Source organism: Mustela lutreola, chromosome 11, assembly GCF_030435805.1.
Source record: "Mustela lutreola isolate mMusLut2 chromosome 11, mMusLut2.pri, whole genome shotgun sequence".
NCBI lineage: Eukaryota > Metazoa > Chordata > Mammalia > Carnivora > Mustelidae > Mustela > Mustela lutreola.
The window spans coordinates 88,360,123-88,384,692 of record NC_081300.1 but is presented as its reverse complement, the minus strand read 5'-3'; the positions used below and the strand labels follow the sequence as shown (position 1 = coordinate 88,384,692).

At 37.2% G+C, this 24,570-nt stretch overlaps 1 protein-coding gene across 2 annotated transcripts in view; it reads right to left on the bottom strand.

Moving 5' to 3' along the window:
- Positions 1–24,570, bottom strand: part of TAOK3 (TAO kinase 3) — a 183,053-nt gene that overhangs the window by 92,653 nt on the left and 65,830 nt on the right. For both annotated transcript variants that reach the window (XM_059140871.1, XM_059140872.1), the window contains exon 2: positions 6,120–6,222. The gene's annotated coding sequence lies outside the window, so the exon portion shown is untranslated. The remainder of the gene's footprint in view (positions 1–6,119; positions 6,223–24,570) is intronic.

The following is a 24,570-nucleotide window of genomic DNA, read 5'->3' as shown; positions in this document are numbered from 1 at the left end:
TCCTGCAGAAGACCAGCAAGAACATCCAGCCAAGACCAAGTTTACTGATCAAAGAGAACTGCAAAACTATAGCACTAGGGGAATATAGCATATAGAATTCACGGCTTCCCCCCATGATTCTTTAGTCTTGCAATTTTATTTTTAAAATGTTTCCTCTCCTTTTTCAACCAATTTCCTATTTTAGGAACTCCTTTTTAAAAATGTTTTAATTTTCATTTTTGCAGTTATATTCTATCCCTTTCTTGTATTTAATTTTATTTTTGTATATATATGTTTTTCTTTAAAATTTTGAGATGGAGTTTCTTTTAACATACCAAAATACACCCAAAATCTAGTGTATGGATCTGTTCTATTCACCTGCCTAATCATATGCTCTCTTTCTTTTTTTTTTGGTTTTGTTTTTTGTTACAATCTTTTAAAATTTTCATCTTTACAGTTACATTCTATCCTTTCAATGCATTTATTTCTATTTTTGTATATATGTAAGCTTTTCTCTATAATTTTGAGATGTAGTTTCCCCTAACAAACTCACCAAAATATACTCGAGATAGTGTATTATGTAATATATCTGTATATATATATATATATATATATATATATGTATATATCCCTTCCTTCATTGTTGTTGTTTATCTCTGCTGTTTTTCTGTCTTTTAATTTTATTTTTACAGTTATATTCTATCCTTTCATTATATTTAATTTTATTTTTGTACATATATAATTTTTACTTTCTTTATAATTTTGGGATCTAGTTTTTTAACAAACTGACCAACACACACACAAGATCCAACGTATTGCTCTATTCTGTTCATCTATCTGATTATATTCCTTTTTTTTTTTTTTTTTTTTTAAAGATTTTATTTATTTATTTGACAGAGAGAGATCTCAAGTAGGCAGAGAGGCAGGCAGAGAGAGAGAGAGGAGGAAGCAGGCTCCGAGCAGAGAGCCCGATGCGGGACTCGATCCCAGGACCCTGAGATCATGACCTGAGCCGAAGGCAGCGGCTTAACCCACTGAGCCACCCAGGCACCCTCCTTTTTTTTTTTTAATTTAAAAAAATTTCATTTTATTTTTTTTTCTTCTCAGTTTCAGGTCTCTTCTGATTTGTTTAGTTTATATTTCTCTGGGGTTGTTGTTACCATTTTAGTATTTTGTTCTCTTGTCATCTTTTCTACTCTGGTCAGAATGACAAGACAGAGAAACACATCAAAAAGAGAACAAGAGGCAGTACTGACTGCCAGGGACCGAATCAGCATGGACAAAATAAGATATTAGAATTAGAATTCAGAATACTGATTATAGTCACATGATACAGAAGAAAGATAAATTGGGTCAATCCCATTTACAACTGTTCCTAAAGTCATAAGGTGTCTAGGAATAAACCTAACCAAAGAGGTAAAGGATCTCTACTCAGAAAACTACAGAACATTCATGAAAGAAATTAACACAAAGTAATGGAAAAAATGTTCCATGCTCATGGATTGGAAGAACAAATATTGTTAAATTGTCTATGCTACCTGGAGCAATCAACACATTCATGGAAATCCCTGTCAAAATACCATCCACTTCTTCACAGAGCTGGAACAAATAATTCTAAGATTTGTATGGAACCAGAAAAGACCCCAAATAACCAGAGGAATGTTGAAAAAGAAAACCAAAACTGGTGGCATCACAATTATGGACTTCAAGCTCTATTACAAAGCTGTAATCATCAAGACGATATGGTATTGGCACAAAAACACACACATAGATCAATGGAACATATTAGAGAAGCTAGAAATAGATCTTTTAGCTCTATGGTCAACTAAACCTTGACAAAGCAGAAAAGGATATGCAATGGGGAAAAAGTCTCTTCAATAAATGGTGTTGGACAGCCACATGCAGAAGAATGAAACTGTAACATTTCCTTACACTATACACAAAGATACTCTCAAAATGTGTGAAGGACCTATATGTGAGACAGGAATCCATCAAAATCCTAGAGGAGAACACAGGCAGCAACCTCTTTGACCTCAGCAACAGCAACTTCTTATTAGACATGTCTCCAAAAGTAGGGAAATAAAGGCAAAAGTGAACGGTAGGAACTTCCTTTGCACAGCAAAGGAAATAGTCAACAAAACCAAAAGAGAACCAACAGAATGGGAGAAGATATTTGGAAATGACATATCAGATAAAGGGCTAGTATCCAAAAATCTATAAAGAACTTATCAAACTCAATACTCCAAGAATAATCCAATAAAGAAATGGACAGAAGATATGAACAGATACCTCTCAAAAGAAGACATACAAATGGCCAACAGAGACATGAAAAAATGCTGACTTGGCACCAGGGAAATAGAAATCAAAACTACAGTGAGATACCACCTCACACCAGTCAGAATGGATAAAATTAACAAGTCAGGAAATGACAGATGTTGGCAAGGTTGTGGAGAAAGGGGAACCCTCTTTCACCGCTGGTGGGAATGCAAGCTGCTACAGGCACTCTGGAAAACAGTATGGAGCTTCCTCAAAAAGTTGAAAACAGAGCCATTCCATTCTTTGGTATTTACCCGAGAAAAATGAAAGCATATGTCCGTTCAAAGCCCTGTACACAAATGTTCATGGCAGCTTTATTTTTAATAGCCCAAATTGGAAACAACCCAAATGCCCATCAAGAAAGGAACAGATAAACAATCTGTGGTACATGCAGACAATGGAATGCATTTCAGCAATAAAATGGACTACTGACACATGCCACAACATGGATGAATCTCAAAATAATTGTGTTGAGTGAAAAGAAGACAGACCCTGCCAAGAAAAAGAGTACATACTTTATGACTTCATTTCTATAAGATTCTAGGAAATGAAGTAACAGAAAAAAACATCAGTGGTTGCCTGGGGATTGGGCTGAGTGAGAAGAGGTTGGAGGGATTCAAAAGGGGTATCAAGAAGCATTTGGCAGTGCTGGATATACACACAGATATACATTATGGCAAAACATATTTTCATTAAATATGTCTAGATTATTGTATGTCAGTTATAGATCAGTAAGTTTGGTTTGCAATGGTGCAGTAAACAAAACTGAAAGGCAAATAAAGTAGGAATGATGCAAAGTGTGTGCTGGTTAAAAGTTGTTCTTATCAGACATGTGACTATAAAACACTGATGAAACAGACTGAAGATGACACAAAAAATGGAAAGATATTCTATGCTCATGGGTTGGAAGATATCCATACTGCCCAAAGCAATCTACAGATTTCATGTAATTCGTATCAAAATACCAACAGCAGGGGCGCCTGGGTGGCTCAGTCAGTTAAGCGTCTGCTTTCAGCTCAGGTCATGATCCCAGGGTTCGGGGATGGAGCCCCATGCGGCGCTCCCTGCTTCTTCCTTTCCCTCTACTCTCTCCCTGCTTGTGCTCTCTCTCACTCAAATAAATAAATAAAAATCTTAAAAAAAACTACCAACAACATGTTTCACAGAACTAGAATAATACTAAAATTTGTATGGAATCACGGAAGACCCTGACTAGCCAAAATAATCTTGAGAAAGAAAAGCAAAGTTAGAGGTATCACAATCTCAGATTTCAAGATATATTACACAAAGCTGTCATAATAAAAACTGAATGGTACTGCCATGAAAATTGACACAGAGATCAATAAAACAGGACAGAGAGCCCAGGAATATGGCCAATTAATCTAGAGTGAAAGAGGCAAGAATATACAATGGGGGAAAAGACAGTCTCTTCAACAAATGCTGGGAATACTGGTCAGCTAAATGCAAAAGAAACTGGTGGGCTTTCACACCATACACAGAAATAAACTCAAAATGGATTAAAGACCTAAATGTGAGACCCCAAACCATAAAGCTCCTAGAAGAAAACATAGGCACTACTTCCTTTGACATTATCCATAAAAACATTTTTCTCAATATGCCTCCTCGGATAAGAAAAACAAAAGCAAAATTAAACTACTAGGACTACACCAAAATAAAAAGCTTTTCAACAGAGAAGGAAACCAGCAACACAATGACAACACAGCCTATTGAATGGGAGAGGATATTTGCAAATAATATATCTAATAAGGGGTTAATATCCAAATATATAAAGAACTTACAGGACTCACACCCCTAAAACCCAAATAATCTGATTAAAAATGGAGAACCTGAATCAACATTTTTCCGAAGAAGACATCTAGACTGCCAACATACAGGAAAAAATGCTCAATATCATTCATCATCAGGGAAATCCAATCAAAACCACAATAAGATATCACTTTACACTTGTCAGAATGGCTTAAATCACAAACACAAGAAATAAAAAGTATTGGCGAGAATGTGGATGAAAAGGAACCCTCATGCATTGTTGGTAGGAATGCAAATTGGTGCGACCTCTGTGGAAAACAGTATAGTGTTTCCTCAAGAAACTAAAAATAGAATCAGTAATTCTATTACTGGGTATTTACCCAGAGAAAATGAAAACACTAATTTGAAAAGATATACGCACCCTTATGTTTACTGTAATGTTATTTACAATAGCCAAGATATGGGAGCAACCGAAGTGTCTATCTATGGAAGAATGGATAAAGAAAATGTGGTGTGTACACACACACACACACACACACACACACACACACACAGAGGCACGATGGAATGTTACTCAGCCATGAAAAAGAATGAGATCTTGCCATTCACAACAACACGGATGGACCTAGAGGATATGACGCTAAATGCAGTAAGTTAGAGAAAGACAAAAAAACCATATGATTTCACGATGTGGAATTTAAAAAACAAATGAAGAAGGGAAAAAAGACAAAAAACATTGTTTTTTAAAAAGACTTTATTTATTTGAAACAGAGAAAGAAAGAGACAGAATACACGTGGGGGGGGGGGTTGGCGCACAGAGGGAGGAGGAGAGAAGCGGATTCCCTGAGGAACAGGGAGCCCAATGCAGGGCTCGATTTCAAGACTCAGATCATGACCTGAGCCGAAGGCAGACATTTAACTAACTGAACCACACAGGTGTCCCCCAAAAAACATTCTTAAATACAAAGTACAAACTAGTAGTTGTTGCCATAGGGGAGGAGGGTGGGGGCAGGGGTGAAATAGATAAATGGAAGGGGTTAAGAGTACACTTATCTTGATGAACACTGAGTAACGTATAGAATTGCTCAATCATTATACTGTACATCTGAAACTAATGTAACATTGTATGCTGATTATACTTAAATGAAAACATATACATCAGACAAGTGAACACATACATATACATACATCTGCTCACACAAAGGACACATATAGAAAAAGAATATAGCAGTGGCTATTAAGAATATGAAACATAGACAGTTACATTAGTAATCAAAGAAGTAAAAACTAAAATAATGAGACACCTCATTTCACCTACCAAACTGACAAAATAATAGAGAAAAGATACAGTTTTCAGTAAGGCCATAAGGAAACAAGTCATCTTTATACATTGCCAGAAGAACAGAATGGGTACATTCTTCGACCAGGTAATATCCTTCTAGGAATTTATATAAGGCAATGTCTTTTTTGTTTTGTTTTAGCAAAAGAGGCAGGACATAAGTAGGTAGAACATAAAGAGGGATGAGACCATGAAGATGGGAAACACGGCTTCTTTCATCTCTGAGTTTGGATTTCTTTACAGGCTTGTTTTATCTGAAGTAGGTGTTGTGATTTCAGGTAACTTAGATTTCCTTCTTTTTGCTTATATGTATTTTCTAAATTTTCTGCAAAGCCTATTACTTCTGTAATTAGAGGAAAAGTGGTGTGAAAAATTTTATGTTCCTTCAAAGTCTAATTACAAAGCACTACAACAAAAAAAGGCAATATGTATTTCCAGAAAATAATTTGAGAACAGGAATCAAGAAACTTTAGGTAAGCGCATTTCTTTTAACCAAGTATTTTTCCAATTTGTAAGCTGTGACTGAAAATAATGAAAATCTTATAGGGAAAGAATTTGAATTTATGAAAGAATTTATAAAAGAATTTTATCCCAATTTTATTAATATTTTCACTTCCCCTTTTTTCTTACAAATATAATAAAATTATAGAAAAATCAGAAGACATAATCTCTTCCCATTTTGTAGGAGAAAGCTTTGTCACAGATCTATGAACAATACCTTTTTGTGAAAGGCACAAAATATACTGTATTGCTCAGATTCATCTTAGATGCAAACTCTTTGTCCTCTTTTAAAACTTCAGTCTTCTGCATTTATGGTGCACCTATGGAAAAAGAAGAATAAAATATTTAATTATAAAAGCAAAATTAAAGAAGCCACAATTGATCATACGGTAGCTTTAAAATTTTACACATGTAATACTACAAAGTTAAAATCTTATCTTCATCTGTTTGTGAATGACAAATGTAAAAGGTAAGATCTGTACATCAAAGACTCTGGCTACACCCTCACAAGCAATACCAGGAAAACAAAAGTGTCCTTAAGAGAGAGAAAAATGAAGCGAGATGAAACGTGAGTGGGAGGCAAACCCTAGGAGAGACTTAATCTCAGGAAACAGACTGAGGGTTTGCTGGAGGGGAGGGGCGCTGGAGGGATGGAGTGGCTGGGTGATGGACACTGGAGAGGGTATGTGCTACGGTGAGTGCTGTGAACTGTGCAAGACTGATGAATCACAGACTGAAACAAATAATATATGTTAATAACAAAAATTTTTTTAAAAAGTGTCCTTGGATTTCAGAATCCATATTGAGACATCCACTGGTTTGAGTCCAGGGAAACTCAACAGAGTCTACCAGTAGACAGGACTCATCTGACAGTATGTAGTGATGTTACTGATCGTCAGTAAGGCTTACATTATGAATTGCTTTTGTCAGCATGATGACTTACATTGGCTCATATATCTGTCCATCCCTAGGCTCTCCTATAACCAGTCTTCTTCATTTGGGGGGTGATGGTTATTCTTTATCATCTATTAAAGAAGTATATGACCAATGTAGAAAATCTGGGAACTAAATTAATATTATGAAGAAAAAAATCTATAATCCTACCCAGGACAAGGTTCTTTAACAATTTGGCATAGTCTTCTTCATGTTCATATTTATTTCCTCATGCCCATATTTCTTTTGTTACAGAGTAGAGATCATATATACATATAATTCCATAGTCTACCTCTTTTATCTAATTTTAGATTACAAGCATTTTTGCCATATTATCACTATTCACAAAGATCATTCTAATGATTGCTCAGTGTGTATCTCCCAGCATATATCTTCCTATTCAATCACAACTCCTTTTCCACAATTAGAAGCCAAGGCTGAATTCAACTTTTAATTATTAAATATTACTGTGTTTGGAAGATCTTTGTGCATATTATTCATATACATTTTAGGGCTTTCTTTGTAATGATTTCTAGAACTAGAGTTATTCAGTTAAAGAATATAACAATTTTAAACATATAATATGAGTACTGAAATAATTTTTAGGTCACCTGACTGCTTTGGAGATGAAGGCCTTATAGAGGGGGGAAAAAACTAGCAAAAAGGTATTGACACACTTTCACATTTTTCCTGTTGAGGAATCCCCATCTCCTCTAATGTCTATACTTATAAACTAATCTATCTCATCATGTTTATTATTCCCTCTGATTCTAGGGTTGTGAAATGTTACATTAAGTGGTAGCTATTATTACCTGAATTTTATACTACATTTTACCTAACCATCAAACATCACACCAATCAATAACTCCCATGTCTGCATATCTTGTTAATCTAGCCTGACTATAGCTTCAATAAACTAAATAATTCTTTGAACGCTAGTTGCAAGATTTCTAAGAAAGTAATTTAAAAATAAGGCATTTACTAACATCCTCACGTCTTAATTTCAAATGCAAGAGGAATGATGCATTGCATTTGGACATGCTATGGACATGCATACTCAGTACTTTCTTTCCCTAAATACTTCTTCATTTTTAAACAATTTTCTTAAAACGTATTCTCTATGGTTGCATAGTTCTATAAACATTCTAAAATAAACTGTGTGACTTCTAGGAATTAAATTTTCTTGGTTTTATCTTTTCCCCCTCCTTTGCTGGAAGATTGCACCTGCTACTGAGGCTGGAAAGTATCCTCTGACGTTTATCTGTTGCACCTAAGGGATGTTCTCTGCTTTCTTCCATTCCACAAGCTCCTTTCTTCCTTTATAAATGTCTCTTTCATTCCATAAAACTGTCTTTTCTTCCTTTTCCAAATTATGCCTCTTACAGTTTCGCTTCTTCTCTCTGATTTCTAAATGAAAGTTCCTCCAAGTATTTGCCTGGAAGCCCTGTGTGTGAGTGCAAGCTGCTCTCCTAACTTTCAGTGGTTTCCAGGAATGCTAAGGCATTAAACTGTACTGACATCCTTTCCAAGCTCCAGCCCCATATTTTCAAGTATCTTTTTGGCATCTCCCCTCTCTTATACCTTACATTAACTTTGACATTTCCCCAGCCCTTGTCTCAATTAATTAACAATTCTGTTTAAAATCTTTCTAGTTCTTTGCTTTTTCTACTTATGTTATCTCTTTCCTTTACTTCTACTTGGTCGGAGTCTAGGCTATCTTTTCTGGAATTCGTCCTTTTTTCTTTCTGGAGATTTTATTTATTTATTTGAAAGCAGAAAGAGAGAGAAGAAGTGTGTGGGGGGATGCAGAGAGAGAGGGAGAAGCAGCCTCCCTGCTGAGCAGGGAGCCCAATGCAGGGCTTGATCCCAAGCCTTTAGTATGATGACCTGAGCTGAAGGCAGCCACTAAACTGACTGAGCCACCCAGCTGCCCCTGGAATTCATCTTAAAAACACTATTATCATAATCATCTTCCTGAAGCAAAGGTGAGATAGCACATCTGTGCTCAAAATCCCTCAATGTCTCCCTATGGCCCATAGTATAAAGAGTATCTTTACCTAATATTCAAAACTGGCCTCAAACCACTACTCTAACCAAAATTCTTCAACTTCATAATCAGGAAAAATGAACTACTATACAGTTCCATTTTCATATCTTTATCTTTGCTTTTGCTGTTCCCTCTGACTGGAATATCCAAACTCCAACTATTCTCACAGTCCAGGAGAACACCACCTCTGATAGAAGACCTACCATTTTCCCCCTTTGCTTCAGTTTTAAATACACATATTTATTAGTACTTTAACTGTATGACAAGGGCTTCCTTAGAGGAAGATACATTGTCTAAACCTAATTTTTTAAAAAAGATTTTATTTATTTATTTGACAGACAGATCACAAGTAGGCAGAGAGAGAGGGGGAAGCAGGTTCCCCGCTGAGTACAGAGACTGATGTGGGGCTCGATCCAAGGAGCCTAGGATCATGACCTGAGCTGAAGGCAGAGGCTTTAATCCACTGAGCCACCCAGCCGCCCTAAACCTATGTTCTGATTAATCATTCTATCCCATGACATCTTTTTCTAAAAAGCATGTTGGTTTTGTTTTGTTAGATATAATTCACATGCAACTCACCCGTATAAAGGGTATAAGTCAATGGGATTTTTTTTGATTTTTAGAAAATATTTTTTTATTTATTTGACAGAGAGAGAGAAAGCAAGAGCATGGGGGAACGGCAGGCAGAGGGGGAAGCAGGCCTTCCACTGAGCGGGGAGCCCCCCGCGGGGAGCGGGGTGATTCGAGGACCCTGGGGTCTTCACCTGAGCTGAAGGTGGACACTTAACTACCACCCAGGCACCTCTATAATTCAATGGTTTTTCACATATTCACCTGTAAATGCACTCATCACCATGATCAATGTTAGAATATTTTCATCAGCACAAAAAGACGTCCTATACCCTTTAGCTATTATCCTACCACCCCACCATTCCTAAGCAACCACTAGTCTACTTCCTGTCTCTATAGATTTCCCTCTTCTGGACATTTCCTTTGAAGGGTCTTTGTGACTGGCTTCCTTCACTTGGCATGCTGTTTTGAAGGTTTATACGTGTGGTAGCATGAATCAGTATTTAATTTCTTTTACTGCTGAATAATACTCCGCATTATATAATATACCACGTGCTGTTTATCCACTTATAAGCTGATGGACATTTGAGGCTGTCTCTACCTTTTGGCTACTATGAATAATGCTATTATAATTGCTTGTTTTACAGTTTTTTGTGTGGCCCTAGGTTGTCTTATATACCTAAGAGTCAAATGGCTGGGCCCTCTGACATCTTTATATATAAGGTATGCTATAAAAATCTGCTGAAATCCCTTTTCCATCCCAGGCTTACTCTCAAAGCAATCTCTTAATTCATCCTTCCCTCAAAACATGAACGAGGACATTTTTCCTTCAAGAGGACTGCATTTTAAGAATTAACTAAAGATGAAATGATACACATGGAATTATTTTTCCCTCTTCCTTGACCTCCTGCAACCTCAGGTACTGCATTTATAGTAAGAACTGAGAACTGTGCCAAGAATGCAGTATTTCTGGTCTTGGGCCCTTGGGCCAATTGAACTATCCAGCCAGCTTAGAGAAGAAGATTTCATCAGAGATGTGCAACTGGAATAATTTTCTTCACTCTTTACTCCAAGAAATGGAAATCTTTCAACAATGATAATCAAATTAGTTTTCACAGACCTCCTAACTTAACATAAGGAAGAACGCTTGATAGAAAGCAGAAATATAAATATTTTTCATGATTTTCCTTTTCCCAGAAACTTTCAAGAAAGATGAGTCACAGAAGATTTTAGGTGACTTTCGGTGTTGTAGTCACACTACTTCAATAAAAAACCTGAAGACAACTGGTTTGAAAATCCCCAATATTTCAGCATTAGGGAGTAAGAATCACAATATTTCATATTGGAAAGATTTTAAAGCTCAGACATTTCAACTTTTTTTTTTTTTAACTGAATCGCAGAAAAGTTAAGTGTCAAATCACACCTACATAAGTAGCATTATCCCAAATTAAAATCCAGGTCTTCTGACTTCCTACTTCAGAAAACTTCCCTTCTGAATCAAGCCACCTAAGTCAGACTTCAAAACACCAAGAAGTTTTTCTATTTCGCTATATATTGGAGGGTGATCAAGAAAAGTTTAATCAAACATAAAATTGGGACTTCTGTGTTATTATTGCTTCAAAATATTTTGTAACACTTGTGTATGTAGTGGTAGATTAAGTTCTTATGTACACTGAAGCATAAACAAATCTGGGAGTCTATTTAAGAAAAAATTTTTAATAAAATTCTCACACAGTAATAAATATTAGGGCCTCAGAAAGGGCTGGTGCAAACAAGGGGCTCTGAAGCTTTAACCTCACTGTAAATTAGTCCATGTAAATTCCTATAATTTCACTCATTATCTTGCTCCCAGAGGGTAGAGGCAGGTAAAATCTTCATTTTATGGCAATGAAAAAATGAAGCACAAATAGATGACAGAACTGTTTCAAAGTCAGAACTAGTCCAGTTTTTCCTACCTTAACACAACTACCCATACAGACTTTGAAGAGAATTGTTTTTAAAGAAAGAAATAGAAAACTGTTTTGATTAGTTGCTGCCATTGTCTGGCATTAATATTTAACTGTTATTCTGAAGTAAGAAACCATTTTTACAGTACTTTCATTTTGAAAATAAAACTAGATGCGAGTTGCTTTTTATGTCACTACGATGATATAGCTCATTGTAATCACATTATCATAGCACTGGAGAACTGGAAAGGGACCCTACAGTCATCTAATTTCTACTCAGCAAATAATGCAAAAGGGGCTGGGGTTTACTGATTATCACAACAATGATAACTTTTAGTCTATTCCTGGGTCAACTGATGTTAAATATTATGAAGAAGACTATTCCGAGTCACCCTTTAAGACTTTACATGTGGGGGGGCCTGGGTGGCTCAGTCCTTAAGCGTCTGCCTTCTGCTCAGGTCATGATCCCAGGGACCTGGGATCAAGGCCCGCAACCAGCTTCCTGCAGGAAGCCTGCTTCTCCCTTTCCCATTTCCCCTGCTTGTGTTCCCTCTCTTGCTATCTCTCTCTGTCAAATAAATAAAATCTTAAAAAAAAAAAAAAAGACTTTACATTTGGAGCACCTGGGTGGCTTAGTCAGTTAAGCACCAGATCTTGATTTCCACTCAGGTCATGATGTCAGTGTTGTGAAATCAAGCCCCGCATCGGGCTCCTTGCTTAGCATGGAGTCTGCTTGAGATTCTCTCTCCCTCTCTCGGTGCCTCTCCCCCAATTCATGTGCATGCTCTCTCTCTCTCTCTCAAAATAAACAGAATCTATATGCCCATTATTTTTGTTCCTTATGGATATTATTTTCCCCCTCCATTAAAAAAAATGGTTAGGTTGAGAAACAGTTGGGAAAGCAGAAGCTCCTTTGAATTTCATAAATTTAACACTGAAATTTTTGCTATGATACTGTGATATGAAGCTAGCAACTCAAAATCAATGATGCATCAATTTGGGGAAAAAATGGTACTGAACATAAGTTAAGAACAGTACAAAAATGGTGCTGATATGCCCACACAAATCCCCACTAGGGACACCTGGGTGGCTCAGTGGATTAAGCATCTCCCTCTGATTCAGGTCAAAGTCCTACATCCAGCTCCTTGCTCAGCTGGGAGTTTGCTTCTCCCTCTGCCTGCCACTTCCCCTGCTTGTGCATTCTTTCTCTCGGACGAATAAATTAAAAAAAAAAAAAAAAAAAGAAGCACCTGGGTAGCTCAGTGGGTTAAGGCCTCTGTGTTTGGCTTGGGGCGTGATCTCAGGGTTCTGGGATCGAGCCCCACATCGGGCTCTCTGCTCGGCAGGGAACTTGCTTCTCCCCACACCCCACCTGCCTGTCTGCCTACTTGTGATCTGTCAAATAAAAAAATAAAATCAAATAAAAAATTAAAAAAAAAATTTGAGCAGGCTTTGAAGTCTTCCCTTTGCACTATATCTTAACTATGTGTATGGTATGAAAACTTTAAATAATTATAATACATAATGATAATTTGTTATCAAACAGTTTCTTAAGCTTGATTAATATTCCAATTCCTTATAAAAAATTCTTACAGGGCACCTGGGTGGCTCAGTGGGTTGAGCCTCTGTCTTCAGCTCTGGTCATGATCTCAGGGTCCTGGGATCGAGCCCCACATCGGGCTCTTGGCTCCACAGAGAGCCTGCTTCCTCCTCTCCCTCCCTGCCTGCCTCTCTTGCCTACTTGTAATCTCTGTCTGTCAAATAAATAAATGAAATCTTTAAAAAAAAAAAAAAGAAAATCATAAGGAGCAGAAAATATATTTATAATACTCAGCTGTATTGACTCAAAAAAATCTGCATATAAGTGGACCCACGCAGTTCAAGCTCATGTTGTTCAAGGGTCAACTGTACATGGTTTTGTTTTTAAGCTCTTTAAATTAATTCTCATGGAAGCTAAATGTGGGAATCACTGAGCTTATTTATTTTAAAAGATTTTTACTTATTTGACAGACAGAGATCCTAAGCAGACAGAGAGGCAGGCAGAGACAGAGGGGGAAGCAGGCTCCCTGTTGGCAGAGAGCTGGATGTGGGGCTCGATCCCAGGACTCTGAGATCATGACCTGAGCCGAAGGCAGAGGCTTTAACTCACTGAGCCACCCAGGCGCCCCTGAGCTAATTTAAAGGAGAAAAAAAATCTATCTATAAAAATAATTCTTAATTATTTTTAACTAAAATTTTAAAAAATTTTTTTAATTATTTTAATTCCAGTATAGTTAACATATGGTATTACATTCATTTCAGTATAAAAATAATTCTTTTTTTTTTTTTAAAGATTTTATTTATTTCTTTGACAGAGAGAGACACAGCGAGAGAGGGAAAACAAGCAGGGGGAGTGGGAGCGGCAGAAGCAGGCTTCCCGCCCAGCAAGGAGCCTGATGCGGGGCTCGATCCCAGGACCCCTGGATCATGACTTGAGCCGAAGGCAGACACGTAACAACTGAGCCACCCAGGTGCCCCTAAAATTAATTCTTAACCTTTTCCGTGACATTGACCTCTTTGGCAGGCTAGTGAAGCCTATGGACACCTTCTCAGATAATGTTTTAAGTGAAAGAAATTAACCACTTGGAATTACAAAGGAAAGCAGTTATACTGAAATAAAGTTATCAAAATATTTTTTAAAGATTTATTTATTTATTTGAGAAAGAGAGAGAACAAACAGAGGAGAGGAACAGAGGGAGAGGGAAAAGAAGACTCCACACTGAGCAGGGAACCTGATGTGGGACTCTGGCCCAGGACCCTGATACCAGGACCTGAGCTGAAGGCAGATAATTAAACCACTGAGCCACCCAGGTGGCCCTAAAAGTTATCAAAATATTTTTTTAAAAATTTGTGACACAGTAATAGGTATGTTTCCTTATTAATTCATTTAGCAATGAGAGCTAGTAGGGAGTCTAACAACTACAATAATTTCAAAGAGCAATGAACATAAATAATACTTTAAGATTTCTATAACTGTAATGTGTTATAAGACGTCAGTCTACTGGGGACTGATGACAGTCTCATATTACTCGTACTTGTGTGGTTTGTTGCTAACATTAATAAATTAGAAGTTAGTAAAAACAAAACCAAATGTTTTCTAACACATTCCTTGATGTACAGAAATTTGAGCATTGAAACCATTGCCCTTCAAGATAACCAGTATAAATGGGTACTGCTGAGGAATTCTAAAGGGTTCCATTCTGTTTCCTATCAAGCTTCTCTAAGTTCTATGAATAGAAATTAATAGCAAGCTGTGTGGATTAAGTGAGATAACACATGTCAAGCATGTAGTAGATGCAGGAAGAGGTGCCAGATATGAATGTAATTCTTACTTGATCACATTCCTATAGCATGCATTGTTATTTGAAAAGTTGTAGGGAATTACTTGGCATTTCCCACTGTGGTTTCTTTGAACAGCGCTCACTCCTATACCTTTTGGCACTGGTAGTCCCATTTCAATAGAATTTCATCTTTTGTTCTGGAAGTTAGTTGAAATGCATTCATGATGGTGCTCCAGTGTAAGTACCAAAGATAATAGCCGTTATTAGGGGTTTTGGTTGCAAATAATAGAAGTCAACTCTGGCTAACTCAGGCCAGACATTTGTCTATAGGTGTTATATTGTGATTTGTAGTAAGAAATAGATAGTTGGTCTTCATCTGGGTTAGAAACCCTAAAAACCTTAGAATTTCCTAAGTGATAAGAGCAATAAAGGTAAAGAGTCTTTTTTCTTATTCCTAAGAAGCCCTTCTCAACCACACCTGAGTTTCTGTTAATGAAGTAGCTTTGGGAATGAGGCTGGTTATTGGAGGAATCAACCCTGATTAGAGGGTGGGAGTGGTCAGGCAGGCACACCTCCTGACCCGCGGGAGGAGTGTGGGGCTGGAGATGAAGAATTCAATCACCAATGGCATATGACTTAATCAGTCATGCTTATATAATGAAGCCTCCAAAAAACCCCAAAAAGATGGCGTCTGGAGAACTTCCATGTTGGTGAATGCGTCCACATCTGTGAGAGTGGCATACGGCAATTCCATGGGGACAGAAGTTCCTGTGCAGGGGACCCTTCTAGATCTCACCTTACGCACCTCTTCATCTGGCTGTTCATCTGTATCCTTTATAACATTATTTACAATAAACTGGTAAACAAGTAAATGTCTCTGTGACTTCTGTGAGACACTCTAACAAGTTAACTGAATCTGAGGAGGAGGTTATGGGAACCTCTAATATGTAGTTGGTCAGTCAGAAACACAGGCAACAACTTGGACTTGCAGCAGGCATCTTAAGTGGGGGTGAGGGGGAAAGTCTTGTGGTACTGAGCCCTTAACTTGTGGGGTCTGAAGCTACCTCCACATAGTGTCAAAATTAATTGTTTGGTGGTTTTGGAAAACACACATCAGAATAGGCTATCTCACAGAATGAACCAGAAAGCTCTGAAAATGGGCAGGCCCTTAAAAGGGCAAATGCACATTCTAGATCACACCACAGTAAATGTCTGAGATGCCACTGCCACTTGCTTTTATAGTAGACTCTTCACCCTTTCACAACTGCCACAAACTGTCTCTGCTGTGCCCTGAGCTATCAAGATTCATAGTCCTGGGTGGGGGCATCTGATTGACCAAGGTCATATGTCCACATGCCAGCTACCAGGCAACTGAGAAAGAAATATCTACCTGTACTTCTTCCGTATCCAAAGCAGAAGGAGTACCATGGCCCCCTTTCTATTCAAAACAGGATAATCAAGCAATGGGCAACTCACACTGTATCTACTCATTAATGATCCCAAACCACGTCACAACTCAGAAGCTAAGAGATAAACTTTTATTTGTAGCATTCCAGTATCCAATTCTGTCTCTTTAATCGATTCCTTCTAACCTAAGTTTTCATTTATTTAAGTTTCTTCTGTATCTATAAAATCTTATTCTCATGAGTTAAGAGGTGTCGTGATCCTGAAGTACTGCTCAACTATTCATTCATTTATTTACTAGATATCCCTTACTAGATACCCCTTATGCTTAAGACATCATGCTAGGTGTTGAAAAATACATAATGCAGAAACTAATTATCTAGAACCAGTGAATGTTGCAGGTAGTGTGCAAGTTCAAATGAGAGAAAGAGAATTTCCAGTTCTCTAAGGAATAGGGGATGGGGATGAGCTGGTGATTGGTGGGTTCATGGAAGAGATCACATTTGGATTGCTCTACGAAGGACAGGTAAAATTTTCAGGAAATGCTATGAGCATATGATGGGAGGCTGCAGCATTTTGGGAAATAGCAAGTAACCTCAGTTCTGCAGATTTGGGACAAGAATCCTTTGGAAAAAAAGGTAGAAGAGTCTATTGGGTCTAGATTTTCAAGGATCTTGAATATCTTGCAAAGGATTTTATGCTTTTTTCTGGGAAATGATGAAAAAACTTTTCAATTAGATTCAGGCTTCAAGAGTAGTACTCTAGTGGGGCGCCTGGGTGGCTCAGTGGGTTAAAGCCTCTGCCTTCGGCTCAGGTCATGATCCCAGGGTCCTGGGATCGAGCCCCACATCGGGCTCTCTGCTCAGCAGGGAGCCTGCTTCCCCCTCTCTCTGAATGCCTCTCTGCCTACTTGTAATCTCTGTCAAATAAATAAATAAAATCTTAAAAAAAAAAAGAATAGTACTCTAGTAATATACAGGCTGAACTGGGAAGATTTTGTCTAAAAATACTATGCACACATCGTAAAAAAAAATTGATGGAATATAGACCCAAATGTTAATAGTTGTTATCTTTGGGTATTGGGAATATAAGCATTTTCTTTTCTTTTTTTTTAAAGATTTTATTTATTTATTTGACAGGGAGAGAGAGATCACAAGCAGGCAGAAAGAGAGAGGGGGAAGCAGGCTCCCTGCTGAGCAGAGAGCACGATGCGGGACTTGATTCCAGGACCCTGGGATCATGACCTGAGCCGAGGCAGCGGCTTAACCCACTGAGCCACCCAGGCGCCCGGCAATATAAGCATTTTCTATTTTCTTCTTACCTTTCTGTATTTTCTATATTTTCTCCATTGAACATACATTACTTTGTAATGAAAAAAGTAAGTAAAAAATATTTTTAAAAGATTGAATTGGAATAGTAGGAGACTAGATCAGGGAGGTCAGGTTAGGGTTACTAAAGCAGAAAGAATAACCGTCTCATCCTAGAATGTTGGCAATAAAGTTGAAAGCAAAAGGCAGACACCATGACTCTGGATACAAGAATAACACAAGAATAACATAGCTTAGAGTCAGCAACTGACTGGCAGAATAGCCTAGAAAAGACATGGGAGTCAAAGTTAGCTCTGAGGCTCTAAGAACAAGTGACAGAGGAGATAATTGTTCTGTGACAAAAACAGGGAGTTTAGTAGGAGGGACAAGTTCAATGGTAGAAAAATGATTAGTGTTTTCTTGCCAAACTGACTTTTAAGTGCTAGATAGGCATCCAGGGAGAGATATACAGCAAGTAGTAAGGAATGAAGGTTGGAATTCAGGGGAAATGACAACTAGACATTCAGATCTGGAATTATTTGTGTAAGGTAGATAAGAAACTCAAGAAGGAACTATGGTAACTGAGGTAAAGGAGGGAGAGGGAGAAAAAGGACTGAGAATAAAATCTTGGGGAAATATTTTGAAGTTGAATTCTTCGTCAATGCTAGATAAATGCTAAGTCAACATCATATTTCTATAATTAGGCATTCTGTCCATTTTCCTCCATTCAATCAAAAGGTTTAAAATGACTTCCCTAGCAAACTGAGAGTTGCTGAAGGGGAGGTGGGTGGGAATTATGGGGTGGCTGGGTGATGGACACTGGGGAGGATATCTGCTATGGTGAGTGCTGTGAATTGTGTAAGACTGATGAATCACAGACCTATACCCATGAAACAAATAATACATTATATGTTAATTTATAAATAAATAAATAAATAAATAAATAAAATGACTTCCCTAAGTCTACAAATTGAGACGAATAGTCAAAAGAATACTATCAGGAATAAAATTTAAATTTTTATACGACTGGCTTTTAGTTCACATCAATTATGAAAAAAAAAAAAGTTCCCGGTCTTTGGAAATGTATTTTTAAAAAAGAAAATATGTGCAGTATAGCAACACAGTGAATCAGCTGATCTTTTAATTGTTAATATATATTTTAAAATATATTTTTCACATTTTTGTAATCAAAATTTTAGATTGAGAATATATCTACGATGGGCTCAAAGAGGTTAATTCGCTTTTAAGTAGTTTAATATTAATGTTTTGGTACTTGTGCCATTATAGTCCAGACTGAATTCCTGATCATAGAATACTTGCTTGTTATTTAATTTCTCTAAGCCTCAGTTTCCTGGTGTTGGGGCTAGTTGCCTAGAATTCTATGATTTTGGCATTTGGCTCCATTTAAAATCTTATATTCAGATTCACACACACAGAAATACCCTGAGTTTGATATAACTAAAATTCCCAGCAATCTTCACTTTTTAATTGTTCCAAAGTCAAACAAACAAACAAACAAAAAAACCCAACATGTAAACACCTTTAGTCTCTGCAAATTTTACATGCCACTGATCACCAAATACATGAAGGTACGGTGAGAGCCCTGTATTTATAACTTCTGACTCCCTGCTACAGGATTACAATACCAGACACTGGAGATAATAAGACATGCAGAAATAAAGGCTTTGAAAATAAACCTTCTTACAGCTAATGAAGGATTATCTGGCATGTGATTTTTCTAAAATGTCAGAGCTATTAGCAAGTTCTTTTTGTGTTTGTTTGGGACTATTTCTCTCCTGTCTCCACTTCATTGCCCTGAAAATAAAAGTTTCCCTTAAGCACAATCAGATTTAGGGACCCCAAAACTTCAAAATTAAATTGTATGTATTTCTATTTACTTCTTTGGAAAAAAGGTCTACTTGGCCTCTGCTATAAAATGAATTGTCTTTCCCCTGTCCCCAAATTCGTATTTTGAAATTCCAACCTCTGAAATGATTGTATATGGAGATAGGGCTTTTGGGCGGTAACTATTGTTAAACCAAATTATAAGGGTAGGACCCTAATTCAGTGGGATTTGTGGCTTTTTTGTTTTTTAATAAGAAAAGAGAAAGACCTCAATCTCCTCTTTCTCTCCCTATCTCTCTCTCTCCCTCCACCCTTGCCCTCTCTCTCCACCCCCTCTCCCTTCCTACCTGTCTTCCCTCCCTCTCTTACATTGGTAAAGAGGAAATGCCATTGGAATATAACTCCAGAAGGTGGCCATTCTGAAAGCCAGGAAGAGAGATTTCACCAGAAACTTAATCTGTTGGCACCTTGATCTTAGACTTCCTAGATTCCAGAACTGAGAGAAAATTAATTTCTGTTGTTTAAACTACCCAGTCTGTGGTATTTTGTTATAGCAGCATGAGCAGGCTCAGAGAGCCTCCTTAAGGAATTTCTGGATTAAGATTTGGACAATATTTAAATGGTTACTAAATTAACAGTGAATATTTATTTTTTTCCAGGTAGCTAGAGAAACCAATCATTTGGATAATCTTTTTCCTTTCAAAAATACATCTAAATAATTCAAAGAACTGGGGAGAAATACTATCCTTGAACTAGAAGAAAAAGTTTACAATGATTTCATTATAATAATAATGTAAAAACACACACAAATGCAGTAGAGTATACAAATTTGACTAAGTCTAAAATCTGGACCTAGGGGCGCCTGGGTGGCTCAGTGGGTTAAAGCCTCTGCCTTCGGCTCAGGTCATGATCCCAGGCTCCTGGGATGGAGCCCCTGCATTGGGCTCTCTGCTCAGCAGGGAGCCTGCTTCCTCCTCTCTCTCTGCCTGCTTCTCTGCCTGCTTGTGATCTCTGTCTGTCAAATAAATAAATAAAAATCTTAAAAAAAAAAAACAAAACATAAAATCTGGACCTGAAATCTCTTTCCAAAGACTCAACATTTATTTGATCTTTCAACAATACTACCTCCAAATATGAACGTCAAATGTGTAAGTTCCACAAGATATAAGTGATTACAAGTATTTTCTTGTTCAGGTAGTTAAAGCAATTTCTTCATGATTGAGTGATTTACTTAAAATTTAGAAACTGAATGAATTCCATCAGTTCTCTATCTACCACCTGACTAAAAAAACACAACTCTCTAAAGCTGTTTATGAATGGAATCCATCCCCTACACTACTGCCAGGCATTATCAACCTGAAAGTCAAATCTGACCATGCTACTCTCCAGCTTAAAACCCTTTAATCCCATCATGGACAGACTATAAAATCCAAGCTCCTTGTAGATAGATGGCAAATGAAATCCTCTGTGATCTGCCTCATGTCTGCTTTTGAACCTTGTCCTTCGTAACTCCAGGGTTTCACACTGAACGCCCCGGCTATTTCAAACTACTTCCTTGGGATATCGAGAAGTACCTGTTGGCACTCTGTTTCTTTTCCTTTTTCTGAGATAACTAGAATTCATTCAAGAATCTGCTCAGATAGTACCACTTCAGGAAAACTTTCCTTATTCTCCCCTGTTCAGGGGTGATTTTTTCCCCCACAGAAGGATGCTGTAAACATTTATCATATACATGGTACAGACACAAGATTTAGATTATCTCTGGCAAATGTCTGCTAGACATTACCATAAAATGCTGGCTTGCAGGGATCACATTTAAATCACCACTGTCCACTGCATGTGGCCAAAATATGCTACTGAATTACATTAATTCATATATCAAATGTATTAAAACTTTTTTTTATTTTAAGAAATATTATAGCAAATATTTTTGTCAAGCAAGTAACCATCACTCCTTAATTTTTTTAAAAATATTTTATTTATTTATTTGACAGACAGAGATCGCAAGAAGGCAGAGAGGCAGGCAGAGAGAGAGGAGGAAGCAGGCTCCCCGCTGGGCAGAGATTCCAACTGGGGCTCGATCCCAGGACCCCGGGATCATGACCCGAGCAAGCAGAGGCTTTAACCCACTGAGCCACCCAGGCGCCCCCTTAATATTTTTTAAATTAGTATTTCTATAGGATGCTTTACCTAAAATGAACCTGTTCTTTATTATGGAAATTTGGTATTTTATTGAAATACGTTGCACCTAAATATTAATAACTTCAGAATTGTCAGTACTCTCCACTTATTTGTTCAAGAACCTATCTATTTTTAATGGATATCTTAAAAAAACTGGAGGTTGATACCATCCTATTTTAGAAAAACCCTTTGGAGTCCAACTCCATAGGTATTCATTTGAAAAAAGTGAAAATACCATTAAACAAAAACTTAATCCTACTATGCAATATTTTTTCTCATGCACGGTCATATAATAAACGATATTCTTCCATTAAGGAGTTTATAGATCCATTATTTACTTAGGCCTGCCTTCAGTCAGCAAGTTCAAAATATCATTTATATTGGTTTATAGAACATCATTCAGTCTTTTATTAGGATTTTTGAATATTCATTCATTGTTTCCTTTGATAAATGAATTTTAGAACAATTACAATATTATTGATAAATATTAACATTTATCAATGCTCAGTATGTGCCAGGGACTGCACACTACCTCATTTAAGCCTTAACACAACACTAACAGTTACTATTATTGATCTCATTCTACAGCTAAAAATCTGAAGTCAAACTACACAGTGCTACCATATGATAGAACTGGGATTCAATCTAGACTGTCTAACCTCAAGCCCACTGTCTTAATCACTGTAGCAGTTTTCAGCTAAATCACTGTATGAGAAATTTTAGAAATTAATGACTTGATAAATATAAGGGATTCCATCTAGCCACCAATATTCCTGAATGCTAGCAGCTTAATTATTTTGATCTGCTTTACCCAACGCCAAACCAGAGGATCAAGACTCTCTCATCTAAAACTTTTTCACCTTGTGCTTTTAAAAAAAGTCAATGTTGGGACGCCTGGGTGGCTCAGTTGGTTGGACGACTGCTTTCGGCTCAGGTCATGATCCCGGAGTCCCGGGATGAAGTCCCGCATTGGGCTCCCAGATCTGTGGGGAGTCTGCTTCTCCCTCTGACCTTCTCCTCGCTCATGCTCTCTTTCACTGCCTCTCTCTCAAATAAATAAATAAATAAATAAATAAATAAATAAATAATCTTTTTAAAAAAGACAATGTCATCACTGAAAATTTCTGTTCAGTAAAAAACAGTGTGCCTGGGACGCCTGGGTGGCTCAGTTGGTTAAGCAGCTGCCTTCGGCTCAGGTCATGATCCCAGCATCCTGGGATCGAGTCCCACATTGGGCTCCTTGCTCAGCAGGGAGCTTGCTTCTCCCTCTGCCTCTGCCTGCCATTCTGTCTGCCTGTGCTCGCTCTCTCCCCCCCCCCTCTCTGATAAATAAATAAAATCTTAAAAAAAAAAAAAAAAAACATTGTGTCTATTAAAGTCATGAGAAGCCTGAGTATCTAAAATCTTCGGAGGTAAGCCTGTCCTGGGATTTTAGAGATGTATTTATACCTCAGAAAGTTAGCATTTAAAACTTGAAACTCTGCCTAATTTCTAATGTTGAAAGGGTAACTCAGTATTCTTAGTCACTTTTAATTTTGCTTTGCCACTGGTAGGTAGGGCATGAACCCATACATGTTGGCAGAATACATGTTAGAGCAGCTTCCTCCTGTTAAGAGCTACCTTATCCCGCTTCAACAATCCTCTCCTGCAGGACTGCCTTCAATGGTGTACAAATCTCTATCTATTCAAGAAAAACTCTGAAATCCAACATTAAACTTCTTTTTAAAAGTAAACATTCCTATAACATCTGACTTGGGGTATCTCCATGTCCTTAAGTTAACTTTGAGGGGTAGAGATGGTGTTACAAAACCAAACTTAATATTCAGAAGAATGTTAGCAATACACAGGAAAGTTTTATCCTTTAGCTGTTGTAGATATAGGAGAGATGGGTCATATGATCAAACAATGACACCTACAGTAAATTCAATGGTCTCCTAAATTTTCTTGTTTCCAACCTCTCCCATACATGGTCTGAAATGTCATTTTCCTGAGACCGAGAGCTCTGAGAGTATCACACTGCTATTCAAGGATTTATTTTTATTCTTTTTTTTTTTTTTTTAAATTCAAGGATCTTTGATGAAGACTTCCAGAAAGAAAGATACTCAAGGCTGCTATGATACAGTTCCAATGCAACTTTGCTATCTAGTTACTCCTTAAATGTGCCAGATACTTTCAGTCTCAGCACTGCTTGTTCCCCTTACTTAGAGTGGACTATCTTGTTTCTTTACAAGTCAAAAATCCTATCGCTTCTTTAAGACCCAGTTAAATTCCACCTCTCTTCCTTACCTCACAGGTAAAATTTCAAAGTACCATGGCAATTTATTTGTACTCTTATTATAACATGTATCATCTATAGCTAATATTAAATTAGTGGTTTAATGTGAACATACTTGTTTCTTCAACTGGAAAGTAAGTTCCTTGATCTTTTCCTCCATACAGAAGTGAACCTTCTCTTCTGCTCTTTAGCAGGACAATGTCATTTTTAAATATGTGCATTTAGAGAGGCTGACTGTAGCTGCAGTTTCAATGTAATTCATAATCTACTAAACAATATTTATTTGTTGCCTGACTATGTGCCATTCTAAGCACTTGGAGAAACAAAACAGAACTCCCTAACTTGTGGAGCTTAAATTTTAGCGGCAAGAAATAAACAATTAGCAATAAACCCAGTAAAGTAAATTACTGTATTTAAAAAATTATGAGTGCTTTGGAAGAAGAAAAAAGTAGAGCAGGATTGGAATCAGGAATGCCAGGGGTATGGCTTTAAGATCTCTGCTCAGATGTGACCACCCCAGAGGGCCCTCCCAAAGCATCCTTATTTAAGTATTTTTTCCTCCCTCTCAGTGACTGTGATTCTGTTTTCCCTACATTATAGCATTTGAACTTATCTAAAATTATTTTGTTTACATGGTTATTGTTTCTTCCTTGTCTGTTCTGTTTACTGCTACATTCTCTCATACATAATAGAAACTCAACAAATATCTGTTAGAATATAAGAAGATACCAAAATTTTTATATATAACCAAATTTTTATATATAATATATATTAATATATATATAATATAATATATATATATTCACATTCTTTATTTGGGAGGGGGAGGGAGAGAGGGAG